This window comes from Lampetra fluviatilis, chromosome 32 (assembly GCF_964198595.1).
Source record: "Lampetra fluviatilis chromosome 32, kcLamFluv1.1, whole genome shotgun sequence".
Taxonomy (NCBI): Eukaryota; Metazoa; Chordata; class Hyperoartia; order Petromyzontiformes; family Petromyzontidae; genus Lampetra; species Lampetra fluviatilis.
Genome location: NC_136306.1, coordinates 10,578,654 through 10,590,661, shown reverse-complemented (window position 1 = coordinate 10,590,661; position 12,008 = coordinate 10,578,654).

Sequence of the window (12,008 nt, the reverse complement as noted above, 5' to 3'; positions counted from 1 at the left end):
TGCGACAGTTAAACTGTTTTATTTCTTCACTACTACGTATGCAATTTTTTTAAAGGTTTCATGTAAAGTTTGGCTTGAGAAGTACGTCACCGACGAGAATGACGTGTTGTGTTTGAGCCACAAGGCAGTTGTGTTTGAAAACGCATCTAAAATGTTTCCAGTATTAACAACACAACTCCAACTCAGATCGTCGAGTTCGCGAGTCAAAACCTGCGGGGAAGTGGAGGCTGAGAGGTGTCTGTGGGCAATCCTGAGCCACGGCCCGAGGCTGGACACACAAAGTCTCACCCACCCACCCACCAAACACCAGTTTGGGACCAAAGCTGTGACCAACGTTGAAACAATAAACCATACAACTGTAGAAACTTTTTTTTTATTTGACCAGGTAAGGCCCACAGAGCTGTACAGCTCTTTTTTCAGAAGCGACCTGTCCGCAAATGATCGCTCAACGAAGTGGCTTATCACGTGGCGATGTACAGCAGCCAAATACTCTAAACGCGTGATGTCGATTCTAAATGGGGAGGAAAAAACCACACGACCACGGGGAGAACATGCAAACTCCAAATATACAGCAGGCGTAAGGATCGGGATCAAACCTACGAACTCCTGAATACCAGGCGAGGTAGTTAACATCTCGCCACCGTGGCGACCCATGTAACACAGGCACACGCGCAGGATACAGGGCACTTGATGGAATGACAGTGAAAATAACCTGGACGCCCGTATGCATCTAAGCGGCGTATCCTGCAACCACGGGAGAGAGAGAGAGCCATGCAAACTCCAAATGCGCAGACGTCCATGGTCTCGATCGAACCCGCGCCCTCTCTTTGAGAGGAGACATTCTATCAAAGACCAAGTAACATTGTGGCCCAAGTCACCGATCCCACCAGACCTCCCCGACGTTTTCTACCCGCCAACAAATCGCCGATGATCGAACTCGTAGAGCGAGCGATGGCTTCCAGCCGCATGCGAACCGCTTTGCGCTTTGTGCATTTTTATCGTCGCTGTTTTAAACTCGACCGTCACCTCGCTCCTCGTTCCCGCCGTCGTTGCTGCTGCTGTTGTTTGTTTCTGCTGCTGTTGTTTGTTGCTGCTGCTGCTGTTACTCGTTGGTTCTTTCGGTAAAGTCACGTATCAAGAGAAAATAATAAAATAAATACTAGCATACGACGTTTCGATTGCAACACAAGCAATCATCATCAGGTATAAATGAAATAGAAACACAAATCTAGTATACTTAGAAATGTAATGTAATACAACAGAGAGTCGGATAACATAACAGTCAACACCCTACCTGGTTGATTACGTTCTTCCTGAGAATGCTAAATTTGAGAGAGAGATAAAACACAACCAGAGACATACAGACAGACATATAAGTAGAGACAGATATCACAGAGATACATAGAAAGACACATACATAGGCACACAGAGAAGTGTGCAGCGGGCGAATTGTTACGCGAGCACGTGACCAGTCCTCCTCGAGCACGTGACGAGTCTTCCCCGAGCACGTGACGAGTCTTCCTCGAGAGCACGTGACGAGTCTTCCCCGAGCACGTGACGAGACTTCCTCGAGAGCACGTGACGAGTCCTCGAGCACGTGACGAGTCTTCCTCGAGCACGTGACGAGTCCTCCTCGAGCACGTGACGAGTCTTCCTCGAGCACGTGACGAGCCTTCCTCGAGCACGTGACGAGTCTTCCTCGAGCACGTGACGAGCCTTCCTCGAGCACGAGTCTTCCTCGAGCACGTGACGAGTCTTCCTCGAGCACGTGACGAGACTTCCTCGAGCACGTGACGAGTCTTCCTCGAGAGCACGTGACGAGTCTTCCTCGAGCAGGTGACGAACCTTCCTCGAGCACGTGACGAGTCTTCCTCGAGAGCACGTGACGAACCTTCCTCGAGCACGTGACGAGTCTTCCTCGAGAGCACGTGACGAACCTTCCTCGAGCACGTGACGAGTCCTTCTCGAGCACGTGACGAGTCTTCCTCGAGCACGTGACGAGTCTTCCTCGAGAGCACGTGACGAGTCTTCCTCGAGCACGTGACGAGTCTTCCTCGAGAGCACGTGACGAACCTTCCTCGAGCACGTGACGAGTCCTCGAGCACGTGACGAGCCTTCCTCGAGCACGTGACGAGTCTTCATCGAACACGTGACGAGTCCTCCTCGAGCACGTGACGAGACTTCCTCGAGCGCATGCGGCGCGAGCTGTTTTATTTTTTTCTTTGCGTTTTTCTTTTGCATTCTGCCACAAAAAAAGGATAATGTTACCAAAGTTGTTTTTCCTCACAGCGTAATTGTTAGTGTGATGTATCCATTCCGATGGTCTGTTCTGCACAGGCAAAGAAACTAAGAAAAATACACGACGGCTGTATGTAAAACAAAACCGTGGCATTTTGTTAAATGCAGTAAAAGCAACTTTATACAGCGCCGTTGCATTCTTGGTGTTCCTTTACGGTAATAAATTTGGTGTGCTGGTGGTGAGGGCGTAGACTCATATGGGGTAGATGCTCACAAGCGCCTATGTAGACCAGCGTAGCATCTCGCCACCGAGATGTTAACTACCTCGCCTGGTCTACAGGAGGTCGTGCGTTCGGTCCCGACCCTGACCGCCTGCTGTTTATTTGGAGTTTGAATGTCTCTCTCCCCGTGGTCGCGTAGTTTTTCTCCGGGTCCTCCGGTTTCCCCTCCACATTTAGAATCAACGTCACGCCTTTAGAGTATTTAGCTGCTATAATCTTCCACGCGATAAGCCATTTCGTTGAGCTATCATTTGTGACAAGGTCGCTTCTGAAAAATATCTGTATAAAACATAGTTTAGTATTATTCTTGGTTCTTTCGGTAAAGTCACGTAGAAGGGAAATAATAAAATAATAAAAATAAAACAATAAAATTTTCACAACGTTTCGATTGCAACACAAGCAATCATCATCAGGTGTGAAAACCACAGCAGGAAAATTTGTGTTTTTCACACCCGATGACGATTGCTTGTGTTGCAATCGAAACGTCGTGAGAATTTTATTGTTTTATTTGTATTATTTTATTATTCTACGTGACTTTACCGAAAGAACCAAGAATATGAATCCCTGCAGTCACGAAAGCTTTAAATCGAAACATAGTTGAGTAGTTTAGTTTAATCTTTAGGCACTCATTTTTGGCCGAGTAGAGGCGTGCTTAGAGGGCTGCAGTTGGAACGATGCAGCGAGTTCTTTAAACCACCCCCATCGCCTCTGTTCATGCGGCAGTCGAAATGGGTCCCACCACAGCCGCTCGACTGACAGCTTTGTTGTGTGCCGTGGGGTGCAGTGTTTGGCACTTTGCACAACTTCCGAGATGTTTGGACAGCGTGGAATCGTTTGCCCCCCCCCCCCCAAAAAAAAAAGTATACCCCTACGGAGAGGGCTCTCCGAGCTTATTTTAGCGGATGCCCCTTCTGCCAGCACAGGGGTGCGAGCAAGCACTCGCAGGCCAGTCCCTTTACCTTGAGCTCACCAGGCCCGTGTACCCATTGGCAATCACCACCGATGTGCGTCATTGCCGGGGATCGAACCCACGTCCCTTGGATCGCCTGCGCGCTCACCGCCGTCATGACACCGGTCTCCCGCACGCACGCGACAGACGACACGTGTGTGTGTCTGAGACCCCAATCATTGATTTTTGCCGGGGGGGAGGGGGGGGCTCCAGCGAGTGCTTGACGGCTACCGACCACAGGAGCAAATCGGCAAATCAAATAAATGAATAGGTGCCCCACAGCAAGGAAATGAACCGCCTATTGCGCCACATTTTTTTTTTAAATAATGGGCCGTCTGCTAGCCATTATCCTTGTTTACGCGAGTCAGACGGTGCATGCCTCGAATGCTTTTTTTTTTAAACCCCTTCGCACGCATCGGAGAGCGCGGCCACGTGCACGTGGCTAAGTCGCTAATCGGCGACGTCGTTGTCGGCTCCGTCGTTGCGCTCTTTCTCCCTCGTCCGGGTGTCCAGCAAAGAGCAGGAGACATCATGGACTCGGCTCTCTCGCTCTCTCTTTCGGAAACTTGGTGGCAATAAGTTTGGGGCAACTTGGCGATGTCCAAAGCGGGAATTTGTTTCGCCTGCACCCCTGCCCCCCCCTGCCCGCCATGGCGCCAGCTCCTGTCGATGCGGTGCCGTAGGTCGTTTTGACAGTGGAATATACGAGAAGTCCTCGTTTAACAGGTGATCGAGGAGAGCTGTTAAGACACTGGGCAAGCATGGCTGCTATCCGATGTGCATGTTCGGGGTCGTTCATCGTGACAGCCCCTGACGATTCGCTCTGCGTGCTGCGAGCGAGCCATCGGTCACCGCATCGCACGGCGCATTTGGACGCGCTTCTGCGGCCGTCTGGAACGCTCTTCCTTCCGATATTAGAAAGCCACTGGAGCTATGCACTTTTAAATCACCTAGATTGAAAACTGATTTCTTTAAAACTGCCTTTTGTATTTAGTTTCTTGTCCTTCCACACGCACCTTCGATTATCACGGTGGGCTACGTACGGCGCGAAAGGAGTTCAACGCACGCACGAGCATACCTTCGGACACCGCGCCACAAGCGATGTGCGGTAACGACGCGGAAACGCGTCAAAGAGCGCCACGCACATCGCGACCACAGAAACACCGTGCCGAGCAGCGGCCAATGAGTGCGTTGAGATCACTGGGAGACACACGGAGGCATAAAATCGTCGCGCTCCCGATACTTTCTCCAAATGATTCGAGTGGTGCGCATCGACGAGTGGATGGGCCCTGTGCTCTCCACGCCAGAGCGAATGACGACGGTAGCTGTTTGTTTTGAACGCCACAGCAGCACAAAATTGGTCCCAAGGGAAGAGAAAGTCCCTATTGGTCACCCCAACTGCAGCGGGGGTGGGTGGGGGCGGCTAATGCCTCCACCAGCCCACGCCCTGACCCCTGACCTCACCCCCCTTGACCCTTCTCGATTGCACGGCCAATTGTGACGCCAGCCGGTGACGCTAATGCCTCAATCGCTGCGATCGGGCTCACGTCCCGAGGAAGGGGTCACGGGATCCCAATTCCATCAGCGTGGGGGGAGTCGTCTCAGAGTGAAGACCCCAACGTGGCCACGACTGAGTCACCACCCCCGCCCGCCACCCCCCCTTTAATCTCGTCAGGGTCTCGAAAGATAGGCAGAGGTCGAGTCGTCCTCGGGTGGGTGTTGAGGGCGTTGGGCTGCTGCTGCTGCTGTTGCTGCTGTTGCTGCTGCTGCTGTTGCTGCTGCTGCTGCTGTGCTGCTGCTGTTGCTGCTGTTGCTGCTGCTGTTGCTGCTCCTGCAGGGTCGACAGGAGGCGTGGAATTGTCTGAGTGTGCCCCAGTTTCCTTCCCACATGCGAAGGACAAATGAATTGGGCAAACATCCAAATGCAGCAGTCTCCTGAATAAAGAGGCACGGCTCGGTGAGGTTTTCCTGGATGAAGGTGCGTTACTGTTATTAAGCATTCTGTTTTTTTAAAATGAATTATATATATATCCACGCACGTGTGTGGGCATACATGGGGAGCGGTAGCGTAGCGGTTAGCGTGCTTCGATACAAACCCGGCGACCCGAGTTCGATTCCCGCTCACGGCAATCACCAGTGACGATTATCTGACCCGGTTTCGGGCCACCCCTAGATCGACTCGGCCTCAAATGAGTACCTAGTGTGGTGTGTAAAAACATCACCAAAGGTGGTCGGGCGTGGTGCTGGCTACCCCCCCCCCCACTCTCGTGTGCCGTGCCGGCCTTCATCGGTGCTACTCGCTAACAGCACTTGCCCCAACAGTCTGTGACAGGATTCTTTGTTGTGCATCCACGCTGTTAGCAGTGAGGTGCACTAGCAATATAAGTGACGCACGCGTGCACATAGACGGAGTGCTGGCACAGCGGTGTGGCACTTTGTGCTCTGAACCAGAGTTCGATCCTTGACCACAGGGTGGCTGACACTGGTGGTCAGTGACCTCTGAACCGAACCCCCCAGGATGGAAAGCAGTCAAACAAAGCGCCATGGCCACCCGCACGGCGTGGAAAGAGCCGGCTGTGGATCGACAAAGTGCTGGACACAGAGAATCGGTTTTGACCCTCGCTGGCAATACTACAGGAGGCGATGAGATGTTCACACACCAAATAGAAACCCTTCGCGAGGAATCAAGTCCGCATTAACCCCACGTGCTTAATGCGATGGAATCACTCCGTCCAGCCCTTGCGAGAGGTGTGGACACGCGTATCTCTCGGGCCGACCACTCCATCACGAGTCTCAACCACGGCACCATCAGCCCAGCCCACGCACACTCCTTCTCCAGCGTGTCTCGAACTCACGTGTTTCTCTCCGGCACATGTGTTTCCTTTCCCGCACCCCCCCCTCCCTCCCTCCCTCTCTCCCTCCCCCATGTAAGGAGGCATTTACTCTTTGTTTAAATAACATGGTTTCACATTATTTACAATTAAACACTCGTACGCATCAATTGCGGCCTCGAAGCTACAAAGCAACGGCGACACAGCCAACTGCGGTATGTGGTTACAGTGTTGTGTGACCCACCTACTACAGAAAAGAGGTGGGGAGGAGGAGGGGGGGGCTGCCGGGGGTGCAGGGAGGGGGCTTGAATAATGAAATCACTCCGCGGTCTCAAGCTGCTCTGACACCACCCACGGAGCGACTTTGCTGTTGTTTCATTGCAGTCCGCGCTCAGCAGAGAGAGAGAGAATCGCGCCTCATTCCACGTGGCTGGCCCAGGGCACGGCCGATTATCTACCCAATTTCTCAGAACCCACAAGTTGCGAGCCACTTTAAGAAAAAAAAATCCACCCGCCACCGCTTTTTCGTCTCGCTGAGAGAGCGCAGATGCCGCGACGTGTGGTTCTCGTTGGGGGCGCGAAGCGCTGAGACGCTGCCTCCCCGCCTACGTGTTCTCGACCCTCCTTCCTCCCCCCCCCACGCACCCCCCCCCACGCACCCCCCCCCACGCACGCACCCCCACGCACGCACCCCCCCCACGCACCCCCCACGCACCCCGCCCACGCACCCCGCCCACGCACCCCCCCACGCACCCCCCCACGCACCCCCCCACGCACCCCACGCACCCCCCACGCACCACCCCACCTCCCACCCCACACACCCACCACGCACCACCCCACGCACCCCCTCACGGACCCCCCCACGCACCCCCCCCAAGCACCCCACGCACCCCCCACGCACCACCCCACCCCCCACCCCACACACCCACCACGCACCACCCCACGCACCCCCCTCACGGACCCCCCCACGCACCCCCCCCCCACGCACCCCCCCCCCACCCCCCCCCCCACGCACCCCCCCCCCCCACGCACCCCCCCCCACCCCCCCCCCCACGCACCCCCCTCCCACGACAAAAAATCATCTTCACTTCCAAACCACCAAATCCTCCGGCTTCCCATTGCCCACACTGCAGCCTCTGTGTGTGCGGCGTGTGTGTGTGCTGTGTGTGTGTGTGCTGTGTGTGTGTGTGCTGTGTGTGTGTTGTGTGTGCGGCGTGTGTGTGTGCTGTGTGTGTGTGTGCTGTGCTGTGTGTGTGTGTGCTGTGTGTGTGTGTGCGGCGTGTGTGTGTTGTGTCTGCGGCGTGTGTGTGTGCTGTGTGTGTGTGTGCTGTGTGTGTGTGTGCTGTGTGTGCTGTGTGTGTGGTGTGTGTGGTGTGTGTGGTGTGTGCGGCGTGTGGTGTGTGTGTGGTGTGTGTGTGCGTGGTGTGTGTGGTGTGTGTGTGCGTGGTGTGTGTGCGGCGTGTGGTGTGTGAGCACCATGTGGTGTGTGGTGTGGGTGTGTGTGTGTGTGTGTTGTGTGTGTGTGCGTGGTGTGTGTGGTGTGTGTGCGTGTGGTGTGTGTGTGTGCGTGGTGTGTGTGGTGTGTGTGCGTGTGGTGTGTGTGTGTGCGTGGTGTGTGTGGTGTGTGTGGTGTGCGTGGTGTGTGTGGTGTGTGCGGCGTGTGTGGTGTGTGTGTGTGGTGTGTGTGGTGTGTGTGTGCGTGGTGTGTGTGGTGTGTGGGGGGGTTTGTTCTGTATAAAGGCAGCAGACGAGGCTCTCGTTGCGTTTCAATTGTTTATTAAAATCGGCCACAAGATTGTGTTGGGTGTTTCCACGTGCGTGTGTGTGTAGATGTGTGTGTGTGCCCCCCCTAGGTCGACTGAGCCTCAAATGAGTACAACACCTGGTGCGGTGTGTAAACATCACCACTGGGGAGACAAAGGCGGCCGGGCGTGGTGTTGGCTACGCACCCCCCTCGTGTGCCGTGCCGGCCTTCATAGGTGCTCGCTAACAGCACTTGCCCATCTGTCTGTTAAGGCTACACGGGGGATCTTTGTCTGCTGTCGTGGGGGGGGGGGTGATTTTTTTCTCTCTGTGGCCACCTAGCCTGGTACAATCGCTGCGGCTTCATCACCGCCGCTTAGTGGCGAATGGCGGCTCGTTGTTGTTGTTGTCTGTGGGTGAGCGGTGGTGCAATTGCCGCCCACGGCTCAAGTCAGTGAGGTCCCGGGCCTCCCACAAGGTCCACTCGGCCTGAAACGAGTGCGGTGTGAGAAGATCCCCACAGCTCGGTAGGACGTGGAGTCGAACTCACCCAACCTCTCTTTCGTCTCGCCGGGGCGACACATTCATCCCACACTCAACATTCATCCCAACACATTCATCCCAACACATTTATCCCACTGTTGTATAGAAAGGCAACACCACACTCAACATTTATCCCAAACACAACATTTATCCCACACCTAACATTTATCCCAACATATTTATCCCACTGTTGTATAGAAAGGCAACACCACACTCAACATTTATCTCAACGGTTCCGTGATGGGGCGATACGCAAGGGAAGCTCTCTCTCTCTGTCGTTTATTTTCATTTGTTTGCTGGTGACTTTGTGTATTTCATATCGAAATCGCCTCCAGTGCTTTTGCTGCTGGCGGCAATACAAGTTGTTTAAAAGTCAAAGCCTATCTCTGTCTTTGTGCGTGTGGGTTGTGTGTTGTTGTTGTTGTTGTTTTTGCGTAAAAAACTAAACTAAACATTTATAGACGCGTGATGACGAGCGCTCCAAGTCGGCGCGGAACGCCGTGGCGTTGCGACGATTCGCGTGGGGCAATTTTGAAACTGACAGCAGCGGCCGCGGTGTTTGATGCCATTTCCCCAAACCAAATCCGAGCACCGCCTCCCCCGCGCCTCTCCCGTCCGTCTCCCCTCTCCTTCACCCCCAAACGGGCTCACGACAACAGTTACCACTCCGCATAAAACGCGCTGCGCCCTCTCTTTCTGTCCAACCAAGCAGCCCACCTCCTCGTTATAACTTCACCCCGCACCCGCTCAGCTCGCTCTCTGAAATCCCAATCTCCATCCCGTCTCTCCTCCCCCTCCTGTTCTTCTCTCCACCCAGAGCCCCCCCCCCGCCTCTCCACCGTCCTCTAACAACAAGGCTGCCGCCGACCGCCTCTGCTTTAATAATCCACACGAACGCTCCCGCACCATCTGCTGCATTGGGCTCGCTCGCACGCGTGGGCGGATTGTGCCGGGTGCGGCACGTGGCCTCGTGCCTGTCAATCTGGCGGAGTTGGGAAGAGGAGGAGCAGAAGGAGCAAAACACTCCGGTGGGGCTTGAATATCTGACCCTGCCCAGCCTTCTCTCTCTCTCCACCACTGCCCACCCACCATCCAACCACGCTCTCTCTCTCTCGCTTCTCTCTCTTTTTTTCTCTCTCTCTCCACCACTGCCCACCCACCCACCCACCATCCAACCACGCTCTCTCTCTCCCTCGCCCTCCTCCAGCCAGCCCACATAATCCTATACCATACCTCACCCCCCTACAAACCTCCTCTTGCCCCGTTGTGCTCCTTTCATGCAATTGATTCAGACTGAAAATGCATTCCAGATTCGAGGCGAAGGAGAGAGAGGGGGGGGGGAGAAAAACCCCGCTGTTTAACAACGATCCATCTGAAGGCAGAATGGAGCGGGTTTGGTGGTGGTGGTGATGGTCGGGGTGGGAGTCGAGGTGAAAGGTATAGAAAAAAGCAAGACAGAATTTTTTGTAAATTAAAAGAGAAAAATAAAACCTTACCCCCCCCCCCACCTACTACCACCCCTCAACCCTTCGCCTTAAAAAAATAAATATTTGAGATAGAGTCATTGGTGCAGACCCTTGCAGCCAGCTCGCAGGAGGAACTATTTTTTTTAGAGAACACAACATAACACACATCCCCCTCGCTTGTGGCTGTGTGCGTGTGTGTCTCTGTGTGCGCTGTTGTTCGGCAATTGCTAAACGTATACTGGTGGAAAACATAATAATAAAACACCCAAAAGTTACACTTTTTTTTCCATTCCTCTTATGTTTTACTTCTGTGCCTGTGTACCACCCAGCCACCCACACACCCCCGTACATTCAGGATGTGTAGTAGTTCGCTATTTCTAACATTGCATAATGTGGTGGTTAGCGCCCCGGGCGCTGTGAACCCAGAGACAAAGGCCGGGTTCGATTCCAGGCCACGGCTAAGAACATCAGTGGCAAGCGATAATCTGTTACCGGTCAAGAGCATCACTCACCAACCCATACACGTACCGGCGTGGTGAAGTATGGTCAAAACGACACCCACCTCTCCATGACTGACACAGCAGTGGATTGACAAAGGGGCCTATGTAATTTATGTGGAGACGTGTCTGCATGCGTACATAACGTTTGTGAAAAGGCATGCAGCGTAATCTGTGTTGCACGAGGTTGATTCCACTTTAAATAGGTAAAGCGTGTAGTCCTATCGACGTAAACTGTTTCTTTAACGCATCGCCCTTAATAGGTGCTCGAAAACATTCATGCCCTTGCCCCCCCCTCTCCGTTAGACGGAGATCAGCTTTTGTACAATTTGGGGAGTTGGCCTTTGTGCCGGTGACGCCTTGCCTGACAGCTCCACCTTGTGGTGAGACACTCGCAAAGACAAAGATGCCTCACGCCACGTGTGGACACACACTGCCTCTCCGGGGCAAGTGATGTTAGCGGTGCTGGCAAAAGTAGCTACTACACGTGTAGCTACTACTACACGTGTAGCTACTGCTGTACTTGTAGCTACTGCTACACGTGTAGCTACTGCTACATGTGTAGCTGGTTGCAATCACCAGCAAAACGTCGTACTCGAATCGTAAATATTGTGGGGTTACTCTCCAATACACCGGTGTGCTTAAGTAGTAAAAGGGGCCCTCCATAAATGACGTCACGCACCTAGGAGGGGGGGGGGGGGTTAGACATTTGTGACGATGTGTGACGAAGGGGGGGGGGGTTGAGAAATGTGACGTCACATCAAAATGCGCAACTTTAAATAAACATAGACAGCACGTTCTACTTAATTAAATATACTTTTTAAATAAATGTTTTTTCCTACAACAGCAATACGCACTACAATGACAATAGTTTAAAGCGATTTGAAGCATGTTTTATTTGGGGGGGGGGGGGGGCAGAGCTTTGTGACGTCATATTTGAGGGGGGGGTCTGACTTTTTGTGACGTCGTGTGACGAGGGAGGGGGGTTCAAAAATCGTCCACAATCGCGTGACGTCATTTATGGATGGCCCCTCACTAATTGCCACGTTTTGTTTACGTGAAAGACGCGTGTAGAGTATTTGGCTGCTATAAATGCCCACGTGACAAGCCACTTCGTTGAGCTGTCATTTGTGGCCAGGTCGCTTCTGAAAGAAGAGCTGTACAGCTCAGTGAGCCTTACCTGGTTACATTAAAAAATTGTTTAGTTTAAACATCACTAAACGACACATTTATATGCACGCGATCTACCCCCCTCCCCTCCCCAAAAAAACCCTTTTATTATAAATAAAATTGTCCGACGTGTTAGAACTGACACTTTTATTTCACGATGCCACCTCGGCAAGAGGCGTCGCCAAAGGAGAGTTTTGCGGGCGCGGTGCCCCCCCCTCCCCCCGGTCGAGGCTGATGTCGGAGCGGCAGTCAAAGGAGAGAACGGCGCCCGAGAGAGAGGAGGTCCACCG